Genomic DNA, 24,683 nt, shown 5'->3' on the forward strand with positions numbered 1-24,683 from the left:
ATTCTTAAATTCTAACGACGACCCGCCGACTTGTTCACCAAGGAGATAATGGCTAACGCCAACTCCGAACCCTCCCCCTTCTGTGGCAGAGGGGGACCAATGAGATTTTCCAAATCTGACCACTCCCTTCCTTCACCCTTCAAAAACGATAGGACCCCGTCTCGGAAATCTCCGCCCCCAGCGGCTGGCAACTCCTCTGGTGTCCCATCAGACCTGTCAAACCTTTCCTGTGTGACGATGTTCACGCCCCATGGACCCGCGTCACTGAGGTCACCGACAGACGGTGGCAGTCCCACCGCCGAGACGTCAGCACCAATCCGCGCTAATAAAAAGCCTAAACCCCCCATTTTGCCAATCTTTCTGTCTACGATTTCGACCCTACCGATAGCTCTGACCGTACTCAAACATCAAATTAACACTCCGTCCGAGATACGCACTTAATACGCAGGCATGATTAACCGGTACTTCCTCGATCTCACACCAGAGTTCAGTCTTATCCGAATCCTTCACCCCTCGTTTAAACCGGAACGAATTACCCCGTACGTGACAAATTCAATCCCGAACGAAAAACCCCTCTCTTGTAGGGCGAGACGTACAAGTAGAGCGGGGACCCGAGATGCCGGATGCACCTAGTACCAGGACTTTGCGTCCACGGAAGGTCGAGAAAGAGCCCACACTGGGAGAGTCGGGCCGGCCCCAGTCAGGCCCCTGTGAGGGTTACTGCTCGGATGGTTAGTACATGCTGCCGTTCTCTGATGCCCCCGTGGTGGAGGATGAGACTCCTGGCCCTTCCCCCATTGGGTTAGATGGGGTAAGGGGAGCTAGTGATGGGCTGTACAGAGTACCACCACAGGGCGTTGGCGGGGAGGAGTTTGGGCCGGAGTAAGAGAGAGAGGGTTCCGAGGTGCAGAGGGGATTTGTTGACCGCTCGCGGGAGGGTTCGCCTCGTGGTTTCCATGAGTCTTCTGTAGTGTCCGAGGTGGAGGAGTTAGAAGAGGGGGTGCGCAGGTCTCAGAGAAGTAGGCACCCCCCAGATAGGTTGGCTTATGTAGCACCCGGGGAACGGGGTGTGATCTCCTCTGTTTTGGGGAGTTATGTCACTGCTTTCTGCACTTGGGTTGGGCTTTGTGCTTTGCAGGAGGGGTTGGCAAATTATCTGAGCGTCATGAGGGCATGACTTAATTTGGTGTGGGGAGAATGTGGAACTCTCAGTACCAGTAACTGTGGTGTTAACTGTTCAGGCTAACAAAATGGCTTCTCTGTATTGTTATAATGAAATGGCTTCTCTGAATCGTTATTTCATGCTGTAATGGGTTTCTGTGTCTGGTATGTTTAGATTATGTCTACCGATAAGGGGGAAGCTAACCAATGGAGAATTGTGATGCTATCTTGTCTGTGTGAGCTGAGCGGGAGTTCGCGGTCTTTTTCGGGAGGAGAGCGAGAAGGACGGACGTGTGAGGAGCGGACAGCGGTTCCAGAGCGGCGGATACTGGACGTCGGCGGTTCGGACGGTGGCCGGAGGCTCGGAAGGTCGTTGTGGATGGAACCGGAGGCGCGAGCTCCAACGTATTAAAATATTATGTGCACAACTGATAAACATTTATTTGATAAGCATTTAGGTTATCTGTTTCTACTAACCCACCACTAAGAGATAACTATAAAGTTGCAATTATTTACTCTCTTTTCGTGTATTTTCTGGTATTTGTGTTGCGAGGTGTTCTATTGGGGGGGGGGGGGTAAACATTACACCGAATTTACACCCAAGTATCGCACTGTTGACCGGGCGACGGCGGTTCACACTAGGCGAACGGGGGTGAACTGGGGGCACAGAGGCTACATTATCGATCTATTTCCCTCCCTCTCACTGTCTTTCCTTGTCTCCCTCGCGATGTCTTAGACGCTTCACTGTCTCTCTCTCATTCTATTTTCTCTGCCTCTCCCACACGCCCTCGAGCTCACTCTCGCGACATGTTCCACGTGTCCTATCCCTCACGTGCTCTCCTTCGCCCCCTCTTCCTCACGCCAACTCTTTCGTGCGTTCTCCCCTCGCGATGTCTCCTTCTGTCACTCTCCCTCGCGCTCACCATCGCCCGCACCCTCTCCGTCACGCCCTTTACATCACGCTCTGTCAAGCCTCATCTCCATGGCACCAGCTCCCTCGCGCCATCTCCCTCACGTTCTCTCCCGCGCGCCCTTTCCTCGCGATATCTCATTCGCTCTCTTCCTCGCGCTCACTCTCCCGATCTCACTATCTCTCACAGAGAGACAAATGAACGTAACAGTACTTTGTCTTTAATTGTAAAACTGGTAAATTCGTTTACAGGAAGATATTTCAAGCTGGCAGTGAGAAGGAAAGCCTACAAGTAGAGAAGGAGGAGAATAAAAGGTGGTGAAGGAAAGGACGGGTTTTGATGGGAGTAGCAGTGGTTGATAGAGATGAAAATATTCTGCAAGATCAGACGGTTTTGTCAGAACCGGGGAGCAGGGGAAACAGGTTCGCCTCAAGCTTCGATATAACAGGGCGGGGACGTGAGGCGCAACAGGGATTTCTCTGGGATGTTGAGGCCAGTGATGCCGTCGGGATCAGCTGTAAACAGCTGTTTTGTAATTCTAAGGCAACACACAAATAGGGAAATGAGTAAATAATTGACAGGACTCTGATGAAGGGTCTCGGCCCGAAACGCAATAGTTTGTTCTTTTCCATAGATGCTGCTGGCCTGCTGAGTTCCTCCAGCATTTTGTGTGAGGAGAAGAGTAAAGAGTCGAGGTTTCGTGGCGAGACCCTTCACGAGGATCTGACTCTCAGTGTGTTGTTTTGTATTTCGAGCGAATGCAGATTCTCTCCTGTTTCAGTAACTCTGTTCATCACATTGTTTCCATAGAATCACAAGTGGAGGGGGTAGAATTGGGAGCATGAAGGCCGCTGAATTCTAATACGTTACTACATTTATTTCTAATGTTTCATGAGTTTCAAAATCCGATTCAGCGGGTATTTCACCGCATTCTTCAGTTCCTCTCGGAATTTGCTCTGAGTCAGGACGTAAATACACGTGTTGGTGCAGGAACTGAGAACCTGCAGCATGTCTGATGTGCGTCTTATGGTGTCGCGTGGATCCGTGACAGGATAAAAAAACCTGTTTGAAATCCGTCTGTAGATGGAAAATACCACCTGTGTTCCCCACAACGATATGAAGCAACCGGTTATGCAGAAGAGCAAAACGATAGATTTGCGTCGGTTCTCCATCTCCCGGTCCTTGTTATTCTCTCCACTCCTTTGACCCCGGAGCCTCCTGCGGGATCGACTGGCCGCTAGAATCCGCCTGACAGTCAGAATATTGAGCAGCAACATCAGAAAGAAAGGGACACAAGGGGCCAAAATGAGGTGAAACATCGGAATTGCCGCCCATGAGGGTGAGTTTGTGAAGCTCGGTGTAGCAACACAACCCCAAGGAACACCATCGATTATTACAATGGGCTCGTATATAAAGCCTCAGGGGACACTCAACAAACAAGACAACACACTCACTGTCCCGATAACCACAGCCGCCGTTCTCTCGGTGCAATATTTTGTTTTCAGCTTCTCACAGCAAATAGCCAGAAATCGATCGACGGTGAAAGCGACAGTCAGCCAGACTGAGGCCGCAGTGCTCGCAAACATCAACCACTCACCGAGACTGCATACAGCAGTGATGAAAAGGAATGATCGGGGAAAATAAATTTTAGCAGTCCACCTCATCAGCGGATCCGAGATAACGACCAGGAGATCTGCCGCTGCCATTCCCACCGAAATGTGAAGTGGCAGCGGAAAGCAAAAACTGGGTAACTACCTCCTCAGAGTCAATACTGAATGGAACAATTTCTACCGGCGCCTTCCGCGTCTCGTCTGGATGAAATGAAGAAATCCGGACGCTGATGGCGGGATTCTTCCATTAGACAATCAGCAGCTTCCATGGCGATCCCTGTCAGCGACAGACAGCCGAAGGGCGGAACAAAAACAGGAAATGCTGGAAACACATATCCAGACAAAACAGAATATGTGGAAAACAGTTAAAGTATCTCTCCTCAGAACTGTTCTCAGAGAGACCCCCGACACAAGTCTCTTTCCATACAAGCTGCTTGGGGCTCAGTGTTTCCAGCATTCCCCGAGTTTGTTTCCTATTCCGGCATTTGCCACCTCACTGACTTTACAACAGAACATTGACAGATTCCAACAGATACAGCGCAGTCTGACACAACCTCACAGACAGACATGACGCCTCCCACTGAATCCATCACAGGGAAGCGGGGGAGAGGAATTCAAACTCGGTGCCGTAGTCAGATGTCTGTAACGGTGTCAGGTGTAGATATAATAGATCACATTTCACTGTATTGATAACTGTGAAGCACCACGTCAGTTGTGTTAATTGACTCAACGTCGACTTCTCTGTGTTGTCCATCATCTCCTTTATATTCAGTCATATCGCAGAAATTTACTAAAAAAAATCCACAACAGTTTCGTGTTAGAACACATTTGCTAAAGTGTTACTGCAGTCGATGGTTTGATTGTTGCTCCTAAGCGGACAATCACTCACTTTCAAATGCAGAAGGTAAATTGGCATAAGCTCCGCGGGTTGTGTAAACACAATATTTGCAAATGCGGTGCAGCTACTACAGGACCAAAAGCAGAGAGGCGAACATCTCATTGTTAATCACAAACCGCTGGAGGAACGCTGCCTGACCCTTTCAGTCCCACGGAAACTGGCCGTTTCGCTGAATTCCCGCAGCGGTTTGCTTTTAGATAGAAATCCCGGCATCTACAGTCGCGGTGTTTCCACTCCATTCCTGAAATGCGGAATACAGGCACTGGAATGTGACAGTTTAAACCAGCGGCAGCATCAATCACATCATTGGGATTAAACTTCAACATCCTCTCACGGCAGCTGACACTGCAGCTTACCGGGAATTCCAAAGGCTGAAATAAAAGGTTAGAAAAGGTCTTCTATCCGCCAGATGACTGGATACACCATTTCAGTGAGAATCTGTGATTTATGTTGCTCCTGAATACACAGCTCAAAAGCGACCCTAATTTATACAGAGGATCTGTCTCCAGAGATACGGTAATACAACTCAATAACTTCCTTAGTTACAGTAACTTGAACAAATACTTTAATTCAATACCATTGTCTCCATTGTAAATATTGGGGCGATTGGATACAAATACATCAAAAATCTTTGGCATTACCTCAGCAGTGACCCTGGTGAAAATAGGCCGGGTGATATATTCAAAGATTGAGCTCTGTCACGAAGCAGCTACACTTACGAGATTTCATCTTTTTGTTGGCTAATTATTCATCTCTGAACGGAGACCAGTGACACTGACCGATCTCTACCTCTCTCCCTGCAGTTTTCCATTTTGAACTGTCCTTCAGTCCTTCAGGTTCTTCCTGGTCTCTCTCCACCCCTCTCTCTCTCTCTCTCTCTCTCTCTCTCTCTCTCTCTCTCTCTCTCTCTCTCTCTCTCTCTCTCTCACACACACACACACACACTCACAGACAGACAGACACACACACACACACACACACACACACACACACACACACACACACACACACACACACACACACACACACACACACACACACACACACACTCCGATAGGCAAACTGACAAGTAAACAGGTCAAGCAAGCAGACAGACTGCCAGAAACAGAGACATAGATTGCAGGACTGTGGTGTTCCTCCTGTATCTCCTCGTCTCTGGTACAGTGTGAGAATGTGGTGTTCACTCTGTACCTGTCAGTCTATGATACAGTGTGATACTGCACAGGACCGAAAGAAGTGCTAAGGTTGTAAGTCATATCAGCTCAATCTTGGGTACTAGCCTACAAAGTACCCAGGACATCTTTAGAGAGCAGTGTCTCAGAAAGGCAAAGTCCATTATTAAGGACCTCCAAAACCTAGGGCATGCCCTTTTCTCACTGTTCCCATCAGGTAGGAGGTCCAGAAGCCTGAAGTCACACATTCGGTGATTGAAGGACAGCGTATTCCTCACTGCCATTCGATTCCTAAACAGACATTAAATCTTTGGACAATACCTCATTATTTTGTAATATATGGTATTTCTGATTTGTTTACATTATTCAATATACTTACACTGCAACTGATTTACTTTGTTATTTAGTATCATTATTATTTTTATATTCTTCATTATTATGTTTTCTTCCTCTCGATCATGCATTGCATTGAAATGCTGCTGCTGCTAGGTTAACAAATTTCACGTCACCTGCCGGTGAATATAACCCTGATTCTGATATGATTCTGAGATGGTAGGGTTCATTCTGTACCTGTCAGTCTCCAATACCGTGTGAAAGTGTGGGTTTCATTATGTACTTGTCAGTCCATGATACAGTGTGAGATTGTGGGGTTCATTCTCTACCTGTCAGTCTATGCTTAAGTGTGAGAGTGTTGCGTTCACTGTGCATCTGTCAAATCACTTTATAAAGAATTGCTTTCTGATGTCAGTCTGAAATCTCACTTTCACCAGTCTCCACGTTTCCTTGTTAATAGATTAATTTTGAAGTAGCAGTTGGCATCATACTTACTCTGCCCTTAATGATTCCGAATACTTCTATCATATCTCCTCTCATTGTATGTCAACCTAGGCCAGATAGATTTAATTCTCTCAATCTTACTGCATAGCTGACACCCTGTAGTCCTGTAGTGACAGGAGTCGCCCTTCTCTGATCTCTTTCCAATGCCTTCACATTCCTTACAAAATATGGTGATCAGAATTGTACACAGTTCTCAAGGCGTGGCCTCACAAGTGCATGAAACAGGTTAAGGAGACGTCTCTAGCTCTGGACTCCTCTGATCGTATTACATAGCCCAACATTATATCAGCCTTCCTCATTGCTTCAGTATGTTGTCCAGATGTTGATAGTGATGTCTTCCAGGAGACTCAAATCCTTCTCATACAATGCACTTGCTTACTCAAGACCCCTATTGTATATTTATATCTAATACTTCTACTTCCTAAATGTAATATTTTACATTTATTTGCATTAAATTTCACCTGTCAGTTATCTGCCCACGTCAGGATTTTGTTTAGATCTACCTGTATTGATTCCGCTGCCTGAATGGTATCAGCCCATCTCTCTAATTTTGTGTCATCTGCATACTGAGCTAGTTTGTTACTCTGTGCTTATCCAAATCATCAATGTAAATAAAAACAGCAGCAGCCCCCAAACGGATTCTTGTGGAAGCCACTTTTAACATTTTCCAGCTGTGAAAATGATCCTCTCACCATAACTCTTCCCTTTTTGCTTCTCAGCCAGTTCTGCACTCATTCACGTCCCGTAGCCTGAATCCCTACCTCCTGTAATTTGAATATTAACCTCTTCTGGGGTACCTTTTCAAAATCCTTCTGAAGCCCAAGTAAATGGTATCACCGCTTTATTGTGATCATAAATTTTGTTTCCCCCCGCCCACTTCATAGACCTGCAACATATTAGTGAAACATGATTTACCCTTTCTGAACCCATGCTGCCTGTCTGCTAACAGAACGCCATAAAAATATAAGACATCAGAGTAGAACTAGGCCGTTCGGCCCATCGAGTCTGCTCCAACATTCAATTATGACTGATCCTTTCTTTCTCCTGCTCAAAACCATTTCCAGGCCTTTTCCCCATCAGTTTGATGCCATGTCCAATCAGAAAACTATCAATCTCTGTCTTAAATACACCCAAAGACCTGGCTTCCACAGCTGTAAGTGGCAAAAAATCCACAAATTAACCACCCTCTGACTAAGAAATTTTCTCCACATCTCTGTTTTGCATTGACACCCCGCTATCCTGAATCTATTCCCTCTTGCCCTAGACTCTCCTATCGTGGGAAACATCCTTTACACTTCTACTCTGTCTCAGCCTTTCAACATTCAAAAGGTTTCAATGAGACCGTCGCTCATCCTTCTAAATTCCAGAGAGTGCAGACACAGAGTCATCAAATGTTCTTCGTATGCTAACCCTTTCATTGTCTGGAATCATCCTTGTGAACCTCCTCTGGACTCTCTCCAATGCCGGCACATCGCCTCTGAGATGAGGAGCACAAAACTGTACACAATACTCAAGGTGAGGCTTCAGTATCACATCCCTGCTCTGGTATTCTAGACATCAGAAATGCATGCTTACATTACATTTCCTTTCCTCACCTCCAACTCAGCCTCCAAGTTAACTTTTAAGGTGTTGCGTGTAATGACACCAAAGTCACTTTGCCTCTCAGATTTTTGGATTTTCTCCCCTGTCTGCACATTTACCACCACCACTGGAACGCGTGACAGTGCATATTCCAATATTATATTTCATTTGCCACTTATTTGCCCTTTCTCCTAATCTGTCTAAGTGCTTCCGCATCCTACCTGTTTCCTCAACACTACCTCCCCCTCCACCAGTCTTCATATCATCAGCAAACCTGGCAACAAATCCAACTATTTCATCATCTAAATCACTTATAGACAGCAATAAGTAATGGTCCCAACACCACTAGTCACTGGCAGTAATCCAGACAAGGATCCCTGTATTCCCACATTCTGCATCCCTGTTCTTATCAGCTGCTTTTCCAACTCGGCGTTTATTTATATTCCTCTTATCTTACCCACAATACACGTTCAGCTTACAGGTAAGTATTTTAAAGTGTCAGTGCTGTCACCCCTCTTATATACCAAGAAAATATTTGTCAATTTCAAGTCATTACAGACTTCATCAGTCTTCACAGAGTTTTGAAAAGTATTTGTTTTGTATTTGTATTTCTAATTATAGGCTTCGCTAAGTACCCTTGGATATATGTTGTCCGACACTGAGATTTATTAACTTTCACCCTTTCCATCTGAAACAGGACCTCATTTAGTAAGATCACTGAATCAGCTTAAGCAACTTTATTTTTAACATCTTTTTAGGTGAACACTTTAGCAAATTAAGAGTTAAGACTATCCGCTATGTCCTCCTCTTCATAATTTTATGTAACTTTTATTTAATTTTTATTTTATTTTATTTATTTATCCTCTGCATAACTGTTATTCTTAATACACTTAACTTTCCAATTAACATTTCTTTTATGACTGAAGTATTGACAAAACCGCTTGGTCAATCTTAATATTATCAGCAATCCGTCTCAACCTGTCTTTGGCAGTATGAAGTTCATACTTGACTATAGCTCTCATATTTTCATATGCCCTATGGTTAAAATGTATTACTATATTTTTCTGTGTTCCTTACTTAGCTGTCTTTTCTTCAATATTTTTATAAATCTTTGCTCATCCATATAGTTGATCTAATGTTTTATTTTGCATCTTGCTGAACTTGGGTATGAATATTTCCTTCACGACATGTATTATCTATTTAAATCGATGCCATTGTCCCTCAACTGACTCAATCACAAGCAGTTTCTTCCATTTTTCCTCCTGAGGTCTTTGCCATATCTACACAAACTTTGTCTTTGTGAAATTCAATCTAAGGGCTTTGGTTTTTTTTTTACTGATCTACTCCCACAAAGTACTTCGAGACAATGTTTTGTTCAGTTTTTCCGAAGGCTCACCAACTTCCCTTGAATGTTACAGAATAACGGATCCAAACAGGACTCCCCCCCCATGTTAGTCTATTAGCACACTGGCATACTGGGTCCAAAAATAATGCAGTGTGTTGTTGTAGTACAAGATGGAACTCTAACAAAATGTAGCAAAATATAACAGCTGAAGCGAAAGGTAAATCATAAGTTGCAAGATCATTATGTGGTAACTCGTGGGACCAATAATTCACCATAAAGTGCTAGTCTCATAACCATAAGATAAATGTTGTCATTAAGCCCCGTGGTACGTGCATTCAGGGGATTTCTTAATGATTTCTGTGTCTTTGCGATATAATTTAGCATGGCCATGAACTCGAGCTCCCTCTGGGAAGGACATGACTGTCATGGATATGACACTGACCCTGACAACGGCAACTCCCCTGTGTCACATCGTCTCTTTTCTTCGGTTACTCATGTACAGAAATGACAGTATCTTACAGCCAGTGAACGCACCATTCAGCTCGCCTTTGGTCTCGGGAAGGAAACCGGTGCGGTCACATTCTATTTGAAGCAGCCAAGACTTGGGCTCTGGGCCCGATCTCTGTGATGAGATCCTACATATTGAGTGTATAGAGTTAGGAAAGAGGCTTCCTTCCTTCTGTCACCAATGTACTTGTCAGACTGTAATTTGTGGCCAATAAACACACGATCCAGCTTGCCTTTGGTCACTGAGAGGAAACCAATGCACTGAGAAACAAGGCATAATCCCAGTTCCACTCAGAGATCCTCCCCAGACCCAGGACAGAACGCAATGGCAGTACCGCAATTTGTAAGTTTTATCACGTTTCCAGTAAAATATTCCCACCCAGACGCTATTTGACAACTCCACTGGTCCTGGGATCGCTGAGAGCTGCTCCCGGTATCAGACACTGGCTCTCGCTGCTCTTCATCCCAGACCAAACTTGGACTCAGTCTCTGCAGTACATAGCTGTCATGGATATGGCCCTTACCCTATCCACGGTAACTCCCCTGTCTCATATCGCCTCTTTCCTCCTGTCTCCCATGTACACTAAGTACCTGTACTAAGTACGAAGTACTAATACATGTCCCATGTAACTTACGGCCAGCGAATGCACCATGCCGCTCGCCTTTGGTCTGTAAGTAAACCAATATGGTCACTTTCTACTCGGCAGTCAGACCGGGTCTACAAACACTTCTGAAACTTTTGTCTGCACCTAATTCCATTTGGAAGCCAAAGGCTAATTACAGTGAGCCATCGTGGCTTCCACTGGGGCAGGTCCCCTCTTCACAACATGATTGAGTTTTCTGGCAAAGTCACGAAAGTCATAGATGAAGGTAGAGCTGATGATGTCGTCTACATGGATTTGACTAAAGCATTTAATAATGTCCCTCTTGATTAAAGAAAGTGTTTGAAGAGATTTATTCGAGCTGGAGGTTTGTAATTCGTGCCGTTCTGCAGGGATCTGTGCTGGGGCCTCTGCTGTTTGTGAAATATTAGAATGACCGGGATGAGAATGTAGATGGGTGGTTCAATAAGTTTTTGAATGATACCATGAGTGGTGCAGTTGTGGATGGTGAAGAAGACTGGCAAAGAATACAGCACAATGTAGATCATTCACAGTTAAGGACAGTGAAATGGCAGATGGAGCTGAACACAGATAAATGTGAAGTGTTGCACCTTGGCCGGCCAAAAGCAAGTAGTAAAGGGTTAAGGGGAAGACGATTAACGGTGTTGCTGAGCAGAGACATTTGGGGTCCAAGTTTACAGCTCCTAGAAAGTGACGACGTCGGTCAATCTGCGGTTAAGACGCTGATCAAATACTTGCACTTGTTAGCTGAGTTATTCAGCTCAAAGTTCAAGAGGTGATGTTGCGGCTTTAAAAGATTCCGGTTAGGCCTCATCTCCAGTACTGTATATAGTTCTAGTTGATCCAGTATAGGAAGGATCTTGAGGCTTTGGAGAAGGAGCATAAGAAGAAGCTTACCTGGATGTTGTCTGTTTGAAAGAGAGTCTTTAAAGAGAGTGCACCCTCGCAAGAACAAGGCTCCCGATGGAGTACATGGTAAGGCTCTGAAAACCTGTACCAACCAATTCACGGGAGTTTTCAAGGACATTTTCAAACTCTCACTGTTACAGACAGAAGTTCCCACTTGTTTCAAAAAGGTAACAGTTATTCCAGTGCCCATTGTTACGGATTCAGCAACAATAAACATATGAGTGAGGCAGGGTTTTTATAACAAATAAAACACATAAAAAAATTTAACACAGAAAAACAAACCCCCAAAAGTAAACAAATCACTAACGTAACCGTAAATCAGCTGCCTTGCGGCAGCTTAAACAGTTCTTAGAGCAATGAAGCTTAAACAGTTCTTAAAGCGATGTTGCAAAAACAGTTCTTCAAAGTAGTATTGCAAAAGTTCAAAATGCTTACAGTCCATTTAAGGGAGAGACTTTTTGAGACGATTTAAATTCTCTTTCACGTCGTGTTGTTGCAGTTCCCAGTCGAACTACTTTTCCCACGAAGAATTTACGAAGGTGAAAAAATGAAACGGCTTAAAGGCACTGACCTTTCCTTTACAACACTGTACTCAATCCTTTCTGCTATTCGCAGGGATTACCACGAGCACAGTCAACGAATTCCTTCCGAATGAGGATCAAACAAGGTCGAACCTGTTTCACCGTCGAAATCGACTTTCCTCGATCTTTTAAATCCCGAACTCCGATCTTCACTCTCCACTGATTCTCAACTGGCAGTATTATAAAGAAACTGCTGGCAATGACCTTTTAAACTTTAGACATTAAATAAAACTCGATCTTTCAACTAAACTGCGTCATAACATTAAATCACGCAGTGGCATGAAGTCAACATGGAAAATCCAGCCACGAACTGCCCCTCCTCACAGGGAGGGGTCCTCCTTTTATACCCTGTAAAAAAAAACCTGTCACATGACCTCTACTGGCGGGAAAATGACGTCACTCCACCATCACAAGACCATTACCTCAAGTCCAGTACAGCTTCAACACCTGTCACGTGACAAGTACACCACTGTCACGTGTCACGGGTACGTAATACCATGAAGACTATTATGAAGAATAATAATAATATGCGTTGGCACGTGGCCTAGTGGATAAGGCATCGGTCTAGTGATCTGAAGGTCACTGGTTCGAGCCTCAGCTGAGTCACTTGCTCAGTTGTGTCCTTGAGCAAGGCACTTAAAAACACATTGCTCTGCGAGACATCGGTGCCAGGCTGCTTGCGTCCTCGTGCCCTTCCCTTGGACAACATCGGTGACGTGGAAAGGGGAAGGCGTGCAGCTTAGGCAACTGCCGGTCTCCCATACAACCCTGCCCAGGCCTCCGCCCTGGAAAACTTCAAAGGCACAAATCCATGGTCTCACGAAACGAACGGATGACTATATGAAGAATAATATCAGCAGCCTTAATGATTATTGCTCGATGGCACTAACATCTACAGTAATGACATGTTTTGAAAGGTTGCTCATAAAAAAATTGAACTCCTGTCTCAGCAAGGATCTGGACGCATTGCAATTTGCCTATTGCCACAATAGGTCAACGACAGATGCAATGTCAATGGCACTTCACACGGCTTTGGACCACCTGGACAATACAAACATCTATGTCAGGACGCAGTTCATCGAATATTGCTCCCAGTTTAATAACATTATTCCCATAATTCTGATTGAGAAGTTGCAGGAGCTGGGTCTCTGCACCTCCCTCTGCACTTGGATCCCCGATTTCCTAACGGAAAACCACAATCTGTGTATATTGGTTATAACATCTCCTCCTCGCTGACGATCAACACTGGTGCACCTCAGCGGTGTGTGCTTAGCCCACTGCTCTGCTCTCTATGTACCCATGTCTGTGTGGCTAGACACAGCTGGGAAACCATTTGCTGATGATAGAACCATTGTAGAAAGAATCTCAGGTGATTTCAAAAGTGCCTGCAGGAGTGAGATGTGCTTACTAGTGGAGTGGTGTCACACAACAAACAGGCACTCATCGTCAGTACGACGAAAGAGCTGATTGTAGACTTCCAGAAGAATAAGACGACGGAACACATACCAGTCCTCTTAAGTGGAGAAAGTGAGCAGTTTCAAGTTCACTCATTTCAAGATCTGTGAGGATCTAACCTGATCCCAATAAATCGACGTAGTTGTAAAGAGGGCAAGACAGCAGCTATACCTTATTAGGAGTTTGAAGAAATTTGTTATGTCAATAAAAACACTCAAAAACATCTATAGATGTTCCATGGAGAGCATTCCTACAGGCGACATATTTGTCTGGAATGGGGTTACTACTGCACAGGACTGAAAGAAATTGCAGAGGTTTGTAAATTTAGTCGGCCCCATCTTTGGTACTAGCCAGGACATCTTCAAAGAGCGTTGCCTCAGAAAGGCAGCGTCCATTATTTAAGGCCAACAGCGCCCTGGGCATGCCAATTTCTCACTTTTATCATCAGGGAGGAGGTACAGAAGCCTGAAGGCACACACTCAGTGATTCATGAACAGATTCTCCTCCTCTGTCATCCAATTCCTAAATGCATATTGAACCCTTGGACACTACCTCACTTTTTTAATGAATAACATTTCTATTTTTACATGATTTCAATCTATTCAATATACGTATATTATAATTGATTTACTTATTAATTATTTTTTAATCTTCTTCTAGATTATGCATTGCATTGACCTGTTGCTGTTATGTTAATAAATTTCACGTCACGTGCCGGTGATAATAAAAGTGGTTCTGATTCTGATAATAAGAATAAGGACACAATTGCAGTGGGGAACTTCAATATGGAAGGGGAATGGGAAAATTAGGTTGATGTTGAAACGCAAGAGAATGAATTTGTTAAATGCCTACGAGATGGCTTCTTAGAGCAGCTTGTGCTTGAGCCTGCTCGAGAAAAGGCAATCTCTAGATTGAGGGTTATATAAAAATTCTGATCTAAGAAGGGATCTTTATGTATAAGAACACTTAAGAGGCTATGATCATAATATTATTGAATTCATACTGCAATTTTAGAGGGTGAAGCATAACTCAGAGGTATCCTTATACTAATGGAATGAATTTATTTACAGAGGCATGAAATTAGATTGGAGGAGGATACTGGCAGGGATTACAGCGGTGTAATGGCTGCTATTTCTGGGATTAGTTCACAAGGTGTTGGATACGCAGTCTGCACAGAGGAAGAAGTTCTGAAATAGACAGGCAGACCAATAAAGCTGGATACCATGTTTTTTTATTCTGTAAAGAATAAAAGTGAGTTGAGAGTTGATATTGAACCACTGGTAAATGATGCTGGTGAGGTAGTAATGGGGACAAAAATAGCAGATGAACGCAATGGGTACATTGCATCTGTCTTCACTGTAGAATATACTAGTTACTTTCCAGAGGTCTGAGAGTGTCAGAGAGCAGCAGTGAGTGCCATTGCTAATAGAAGGATTAAGTGCTCGGCAAACTCAGAGATCTTCAGGTGGATAAGTCACCAGGTCCAGATGGACTGCATCCCAGATTCCTGAGAGAGGTTGCTGAAGAGATACTGAAGAAGATAACCAAGCAATCACTTGGTTCCTGCATGGTCTCAGGGGACTGGGACCATGTCACTCAACTCTTTAAGAAGGGAGAAAGTCAAAAGAAAGGAAAGAAGAGGCCAGTTAGCCTGACCCCAATGGTTGGGAAAGTCTTGGAGTTTTATTAAGGATGAGGTTTCGAGGTACTTGGAGCCTGCGGAAAGCGGCCAGTGAGTGAGTGGGCCAGTGAAGGAGTGGAGATTTGAGGCTTTGACTCGAGAGGCTTCGACGAGAAGAGGAGGAGGACGAGCTTGTTCCCAGTTAGTCTTTACAATGCCTCCTGAGACGGTGATGTGCCTCTCCTGTGAGATGTGGCAGTCTTGGGGGAACTCCCCTCTCCCGCAGAGTCACATCTGCCAGAAGTGCTTGCGGCTGGGCGATCTGGAAGACCGTGTGAGGAATCTGGAGCAGCAACTGGATGACCTTCGACTCATAAGGGAGAATGAGGCAGTCATAGTTGAGAGCTGCAGGGAGGAAGTCACGCCTAGACTGCCGGAAGCAGGTCACTGGGTGACAATCCGAGAGGGGAAAGCGAAGGAGAGTAGACAGGTAGTGCAGAGCACCCCTGTATCCATTCCCCTGAATAATGTCTACCGTCCTGGATGCTGTTGGTGAGGACGACCGGCCAGGTGTGAGCCACGGTGGCAGGGCCTCTGGCACTGAGTCTGACCCTATGGTGCAGAAGGATGGGACGGAGATGAGGAGAGCTGTCGTCGTTGGAGACTCTATAGTCAGGGGAGCAGACAGGAGATTTTGTGGACGTGAGAAGGAAACCCGCATGGTTTGTTGCCTCCCGGGTGCCAGGGTCCGGGATGTCTCTGACCGGGTGCATGACATCCTGGTACGAGAGGGAAAGCAACCAGAAGTCGTGATACATGTTGGGACCAACGACATAGGCAGGAAGACGGATGAGGTCCTGAAGTGTGAGTTTCGGGAACTAGGCAGAAGGCTGAAGAACAGGACCTCAAGGGTGGCGTTCTCCGTATTGCTGCCAGTGCTACATGATAGTGATGGTAAGAATTGAAGGAGATGACAGTTGAATGCATGGCTGAGGAGCTAGTGCAGGGGGCAGAGTTTTAGATTTTTGGACCATTGGGATCTCTTCTGGGGAAGGTGGGACCTGTACAGATTGGATAGGTTGCACCTAAACTCGAGGGGGAGCAATATCCTTGCTGGTAGGTTTGCTCGCATGGTTCGGGAGGATTTAAACTAATTTGCAAGGGGGATGGGAACCGGAGCGATAGAGCAGTGAAAGAAGTGCATGGAGTAAAGCCAGATCTAACATTAAGAGAGGCTTTGAGGAAAGAGCAGCAGAATAAAGGGTATAAAGGTAGTAAGGTAGAAGGGGTAAAGTGTGTGTATTTCAAAGCAAGAAGCATCAGGAACAAAAGTGATGAACTGAGAGCTTGGATACATACATGGAATTATGATGTAGTGGCCATTACGGAGACTTGGCTGGCACCAGGGCAGGAATGAATGATCAATATTCCTGGATTTCAATGCTTTAAAAGGGATGGGAGAGGGGGAGGAGCGGTGGCATTACCGGTCAGGGATACTAGTACAGCTGAAGAAAGGGTGGGTAATGTAGCAGGATCCTCTTTTGAGTCAGTATGGGTGGAAGTCAGGAACAGGAAGGGAGCAGTTACTCTACTGGGGTCATTCTATAGGCCCTCTGGTAGCAGCAGAGATACCGAGGAACAGATTGGGAGTCAGATTTTGGAAAGGTGCAAAAATAACAGGGTTGTTATCCTGGGTGACTTTAACTTCCCTAATATTGATTGGCACTTGATTAATTCCAAGGATTTAGATGGGGCAGAGTTTTTTAAGTGTGTCCAAGATGGATTCTTGTCACAATATGTTGACAGTCCGACTAGGGGGAATGCCACACTAGATCTAGTATTAGGTAACGAACCAGGTCAGGTCACAGATCTGTCAGTGGGTGAGCATCTGGGGGACAGTGATCACCGCTCGCTGAACTTTAGCATTATCATGAAACAGGATAAAATCAGAGAGGACAGGAAAATTTTTAATTGAGAAAATTATAACGCTATAGGCTAGAACTTGCAGGTGTGAATTGGGATGATGTTTTTGCAGGGAAATGTACTATGGACATGTGGTCGATGTTTAAGAATCTCTTACAGAATGTCAGGGATAAATTTGTCACGCTGAGGAAGATAAAGAATGGTAGGGTAAAGGAACCATGGGAAAAGTGAAGTGGTGAAGTAGAAAATCTAGTCAGGTGAAAGAAGGCAGCATACATGAGGTTTAGGAAGCAAGGATCTGATGGGTCTATTGAGGAATATAGGATAGCAAGAAAGGAGCTTAAGAAGGGGCTGAGAAGAGCAAGAAGGGGGCATGAGAAGGACTTGGTGAGTAGGGTAAAGGAAAACTCCAAGGCATTCTTCAATTATCAGAAGAACAAAAGGATGACAGGAGTGAAGGTAGGACGGATAAGAGATAAAAGTTGGAAGATGTGCCTGGAGGCTGTGGAAGTGTGCGAGGTCCTCGATGAATACTTCTCTTTGGTATTCACCACTGAGAGAGAATTTGATGACGGTAAGGACAATATGAGTGAGGTTGATGTTCTGGAGCATGTTGATATTAATGGAGAGAAAGTGTTGGAGTTGTTAAAATACAATAGGACGGATAAGTCTCCGGGGCCTGATGGAATATTCCCCAGGCTGCTTCACGAGGCAAGAGATTGCTGAACCTATGGCCAGGATCTTTATGTCCTCGTTGTTCACGGGAATGGTACCAGAAGATTGGAGGGAGGCGAATGTTGTCCCCTTGGTGTACTGTGTCCAGTTCTGTTCGCCTCAGCATAGGAAGGATGTGGAAACATTGGAAAGGGTATAAAGAAGATTTACCAGGATGCTGCCTGGTTTAGAGAGCACGGATTATGATCAGAGATTAAGGGAGCTAGGGCTTTACTCTTTGGAGAGAAGGAGGATGAGAGGAGACATGATAGAGCTATACAAGATATTAAGAGGAATAGAGTGGACAGACAGCGCCTCTTCCCCAGGGCACCACTGCTCAATACAAGAGAACATGGATTTAAGGTAAGGGGAGGGAAGTTCAAGGGGGATATTAGAGGAAGGTTTTTCACTGAGTGGTTTGTGTTTGGAGCGCAATGCCTGAGTCCGTTGTGGAGGCAGATACACTAGTGAACTTTAAGAGACTGCGAGACAGGTATATGGAGGAATTTAAGGTGGGGGTTTATATGGGGGTAGGCTTTGATGGTCGGCACAACATTGAGGGCCGAAGGACCTGTAATATGCAGTACTATTGTATGTTCTATGTTCTAATGATAAAATAAGTCACAGTCAGCATGATTTCTGTGAAGGGAAATTTTCCTTGACAAATCTGTTAGAATTCTTTGAGGAACTAACAAGCAGTATTGACAAAGGAGAGGCAGGAAATGTCATTTGCTTGTATTTTCAGAAGGCGTTTGGTACGTTGCCACACTTTAGGCTGCTTACCAAGATAAAATCCTATCGCTTTACAGGAAAGATATTGGCCTGGATAGCGGATTGGCTGACAGGTCAGAGGCTGCCAGTGACTTGTGGTATTCCTTTGGGATCTGAATTGGGACAACTTCTCTTTGCATTGTTTATCAATAATTTAGATAACCGAATTGAAATGTTTGCTACCTAATTTGCGGATGATGTGAAGATAGCTGAAGGGGTCGGTAGTGCTGAGGAAGCAGTGTGTTTGCAGGAGGACTTAGAGACGTTGGGACAATAGGCAAAAATTGTGGCAGGTGGAATATAGTGTTGGAAAATGTATGACAAAGCATTTTGGTAAAGGGAACAATAGTGAGGACTATTATTTAAATGGAACAAGGTTCAAACATTAGAGGTGCTGAAGGACATAGGAGTCCTCATGCAAGACATCCAGAAGATTATTTTATAAGCTGAGTCTGCGGTAAAGAATGCCTAGTGACATTATCTCGAGCTGATAACTCCCTGCCCGGCCAAACTTCAGAAACTTCAGAACTCTGGTTTGGGTGGATGCTGCGTGAAATGTCCCCTGTGACAAATCAGTCCCCCGAATTAACGAACAGTGCACAATATGCGGTTAAAGAAGTAAGGCTTTATAACTCTTGCTTTGACTATGAGAAGATTAGAGAACAAAATATCAAATAAAAAGCGCGACGAAGTTATATAAAAAGGTCGTGCACAACCGTTGGAGCTCACAGTTCCACTTCGCTGATTGCTCCTTCGATCCCCTTCGACCTCCAGCTCCCGCCGGAGCGCGGAGGGCAGCCCACCAACTCCTGAAGTCGCGTGTCGCCTCTTCATTGCCCTGGCGAAACCCAGCCGCTTTCACACAAACAAGAAATAATAACATCTCGCCCATTGGTTAGTAACTGAATTCCAAAGCCTCGTTATCAGTTATAACCCAAACATGCTGCTGTACAGAACCCACTACCTCATTAAGATTAACTTTACAGAGAAGCCAATTTATTAGCCTGAACGGTTACATAAAAGAGAACCGCTTACACTCTCCCCAACAAATTTGGTCATGTCCTCATCACGTCAAGATAATTCGCCAATCCTTCCTGCCAAACAGAAAACCTTTCTTTCGTTTTAAGTCTTTTTATTGATTTTCAAAAAAAAAAACGTTGTAACAATAGAAATACAGAGAGATTGGGAATACAAAGTTAAGAGAACAGTATATACAGGTATCAACAATTAATAACACAAATGTGCCAAATCTCCCAAACTTATCCTGCATTTATAATGAAAAGAAAACCCTCCAAAATTAAAATAAATATATATAAAAACACAACGAACTAACTTGAAAATAAACTGATAGAGAGAGAGAGAGAGAAAAAAAACAACTATTATATTTCAACAGATATAAACAGTAGTGTCAGGAACCCCGCTCCTCTATCTAATTAGTTAAAGGTAATAAAAGAGGTTCGGGAAAGGTCAATTTAACTCATATGAAAGTGTTGAATGAATGGTCTCGCAGTTTCTTCAAATTTAATCGAAGGATCAAAAATAACCCTTCTCATTTTCTCTAAATTTGAGCAAGATATAGTTTAGGAAAACCATTGGAATGTATTTGGAGGAATAATCTCATTCCAGTTAAATAAAATGGATCTTCTGGCCATTAATGTAGCAAATGCAGTCATCTGACAAGCCGATGGGGATAAATGTCTATTATCCACCATTGGTAAGCCACAAATTGCACTAATAGAGTGAGGGTGTAAAATAATACTCAACACTGTTGAACGAATACCAAAATTATCTTTCCAATATTTCTCCCAAAGAGGACAAGACCAAAACATATGAGTCAAAGAGGCTACTTCGGAATGACATCTATCACAGATAGGATTAATATGGGAATAAAAACCAGCAGTTTGTCCTTAGACATATGAGCCCTATGCACCGCCTTAAATTGTATCAACGCGTGTTTAGCACATATAGAAGAAGAGTTAACTAAATGTATATTATTTTCCCATTTCTCTGTAGGTAAGGAAAATTAAAGTTCTTTTTCCCATTCATTCTTAATTTTGTCTGATATATCTGGCTGTCTTTTCATAATCATATCATAAATGGTTGCTATTAAACCCTTCTGATAAGGGTTTAAATCTATTTTGCTCCCATGGTATCCTTTGGGGATGAATTCGGAAAAGTCTGTAACATATTATTCAAAAAGCTTTTAATTACTAAGTATCTAAGAAAATGGGATCTGGGAAATTTATATTTATTATATTATATTTATATTTATTATGTTCGAAAGGCATTAAACAGTTATCCATGAATAAGATGCGAAAGCATGTTATAACCTTCTTTTTCCATATCAAAAAGTCTTGATCCATAACAGAGGGTTGGAAAAGGAAATTAGATATAATAGGGCTAGATAAGATAAACTTATTCAAACCAAAAACTTTACGAAATGGAAACTATATTCGTAATATATATTTAACTATTGGATTAACCATTTGTTTATTCAGTATAAAAAGAACAAAGGGAAGCGAGGTCCCTAAAATAGAAACCAATGAGAAACCATGTGCAGATTTACATTCAAGATTTACCCATTGTGATCTCTGTATTGCTATCAAGTCCTGTGTCCAGAATATTAAACATCGAATATTAATTGCCCACTAGTAAAATCTTAAGTTCGGCAATGCCGGACCACCTTCCTTTTTAGACCTGTAAATATTGTTTACTTAATCTAGGATTTTTTATTCTGCCATATATACGAAGAAATTTTAGAGTCAACAATGTCTAAAAAGAATTTAGAAGTAAAAGTCCGTAACGCTTGAAATAAGTGTAAAAATTTCGATAGAATAATCATCTATACAGCATTGATTCGACCAAACAATGATAGAGACAATGGGGACCATTTAGTATTCATCTTTTGCTTTTTGCTTAGATCTGTTTCAAACGGGCTGACTGGAAACTACAAAAATGTCTGAAGTGTCATAACTTCCGGTTCCTCTTTGAATGATAATAATATGTTGCACAAGAGACTCATGTGAGGAAAGAGGATAATTTACGTTTCTTTAGTTTTTCGAGGGATCAGCAGTACTATTCGAATTGCCAGATCAAGGTGAGAGGAGTCTATAAAAATATAGACCTCATCCTCAACCTCATTTATTCATTGTGAAACAACTTCAGATCCGCATGGTAGATTTTTGCTTCTTACTGGCTTACTTTCTAATCAAACAGTTGTTATGGTTAATGTTTATGCTCCAACTGTCGATTGTCCTGATTTTTAAAAACATTTATTTACATTTCTTCCCAATTTAAATGATCATATGTTAATAATGGGTGGGGATTTTAATTGTTGTTTAAATCCTTCGATGGATAGATCCAAGACTAACTAACTATTCCCGAATAAATCGGCTTCCCTCATCAAATCCTTTATGATTGACTCTGGAGCTTCAGAAATTTAGCGATTTCTACATCCCAGATGAAATTTCCTGTGGAATATTATGGGATACTTTTCAAGCATTTATCCGTGGGCAAATGATTTCATATTCCGCTGGAGTTTAAAAAAAAAGCGAATTAGTACTGAAATGCACACGTTGGTTGATAAGATTAACGAAATTGATGAGATATACTCTGTGGCTCTGAGTAAGGAGCTTTATAAAAAAGAGATTTGAACCCCAAATGGAGCATAGTTTATTATTATCCTCTTCGACTGAAAATCAGTTAAGTAAAACTAGGACCCAGTTTTATATAAATAGAGATAAACCTGGTAGATTACTGGCTAATCAATTGAAAGCTGCTTCAGTTAATGTCAGATTATTAAGATCCGTAAACGAGACGGTACTCTGACGGTTGATCATGATGGGATAAACAAAGTTTTTCAAGAGTTTTACAACTCTTTATATCAATAAGAATTTCCTGATGACTCCACCATAATGCATGAATTTTTAAAGAAATTGAATATTCCGAAGTTATCAATCAATGAAAGTTTAACTTTAGATGCTCCAATTAAGGAAAATGAAATAAAAGAGGCTATTTTTTTCGATGAACTCAGGCAAAGCTCCTGGTTGGGACAGTTACACAACGGAATTTTTCAAATCTTTCTCTACTTTCTCCTTGATTATGTATGTTTTTTAAGGATGCTTTTATCATAGGTAAATTACCACAATCTTTTTACGAAGCCTCTGTTTCCATAATTCTTAAAAAAGACAAAGCTTCTACTGAATGTACATCATATAGGTCTATATCTCTGCTGAATGTGAACTCCAAATATTTTTCCAAAATTTTGGCCACTAGATAGGAGAACTTTTACCTCAAATAGTCTCTGGGGACCAGACTGGATTTATTAAAAACCGTTATTTATCTTTTAATATTAAGACATTAATTAATATAGCTTATAATCCTTCACCTAGAATTCCAGAATCTGTTATTTCTCTGGACGCTGAAAAAGCTTTTGATAGAGTCGAATGGTCATATTTATTTAGTACGCTTGAGAATTTTAATTTTAATTCGAAATTTATATCGTCGATTGAATTAATATATTATACTCCTTTAGCTTCGGTATCAACCAACAATCAAAAAACTCCCTTTTTTCAATTGTTTCGTGGTACTAGGCAAGGTTGCCCTTGTAGTCCTTTACTATTTGACATTGCTTTGGAACCTTTCGCCATTGCAATTCGTGATTCATCTAACATTTTCGGTATTACTCGTGGAGAAGGGACATATAAGCTATCATTATACGCCGGTGATTTGTTACTCTATATTCCCAATCCAGAGAGATCCATTCCTGCAGTTTTATCTTTCCTTGCTCAGTTTAGTAGCTTTTCTGGTTATAATCTGAATCTTAATAAGGGTGAACTATTCCCATTAAATATGCAAGTTCAAATTTATAAACATTTACTAGTTAAATCGGTCAAAGACAACTTTACTTACATGGGTGTCAAAGTTACTAAGAAACCTAAGGACTTATTTAAGGTTATTTTTTTTTACCTTTAATTGATCAGGTTAAACAAACACAAAACCTAATCCAGGTGAAGAACACAGTGACACAACTCCCCAAATGGTAGACTCCACACACTGCTCCCCAGGCACTTCATAGGGCAGCCTATGCGTGAGTTTCATAATACTCAGGGACCTCCGTACTCCCTCCAGGCTCGGACACTCCTGGGGATACTTCGGCTCTGCTTGCCGAATCATCTATCAATCTATACCTCAGGCCCCCTGCAACTCGGAGCCTCCTGTCCGTGTCGAGGTCCCGCTGTCTCTTCTGCAGTAACCCAGGCTACCGACAGCTGGAACACCTCCACAACACCACCTCCCCCCGCCCCCATGCAACTCACCTGACTTTAGTGGGAGAAGGGCCAGGAGCCTCTCCCTCAATCAAAGGGAAGATAGTGAAAGGTGGCATGCACCACACCCCCATCTCATCATCCATCGAATCCGTATTCTTCTCCTCCTGCAGTTCTTCAAACCGGGCGTAATATTCCATAATCTTCCTCTGAAGAGTAACAGTTAAAGATTTTTCCTCCTCCTGTTTAGTGCTCACTGATCTCATCTCCAGCTCTTTCTTCTTAATGATTTATTCCTGGTCAACTTTCAGTTTTCCATTTCATTTAGTCTACAATAGTCATCTTCATGTCTCCGTCGAGCCTCCGCTTCCCTCTTTGGAGGTCTGTCCGAAATTGCTTCGCCTCTGAAGTGCATTCAGACTCCCCTCTCTGTGCTCTCAGTTTGCAGTTGGCCTCAGACAGGCAGAACTCTTTGTCTTCCCCAACTTGATAGCGAGTTGCGAGTTCTGGATCATTTTCTCCAGTTTCTGCTCATCCTTTCGATGGTTGGTTATCGTTTCATCTTTCTGGACAAATTCATCAGTAAGTGACCGCCTTTCTGCTCTGAATTCTGTTTCTCAGTCTCCACTGCCGCCCATTTCAACGCCAGGAAGTTCAGCTGGTACGGGGGATAAATTCTCTCGGAGGGCAACAAACTTCGACATACAAACTACACGGGTCTCAACCTGGTGCCCTGATCCTGATACGGGACGCCACTAACCCGTCTAAACTGTCCGCAGAAGCCGGCATCGGCGCTT

Source organism: Hemitrygon akajei, unplaced genomic scaffold, assembly GCF_048418815.1.
Source record: "Hemitrygon akajei unplaced genomic scaffold, sHemAka1.3 Scf000034, whole genome shotgun sequence".
NCBI classification, from domain to species: Eukaryota; Metazoa; Chordata; class Chondrichthyes; order Myliobatiformes; family Dasyatidae; genus Hemitrygon; species Hemitrygon akajei.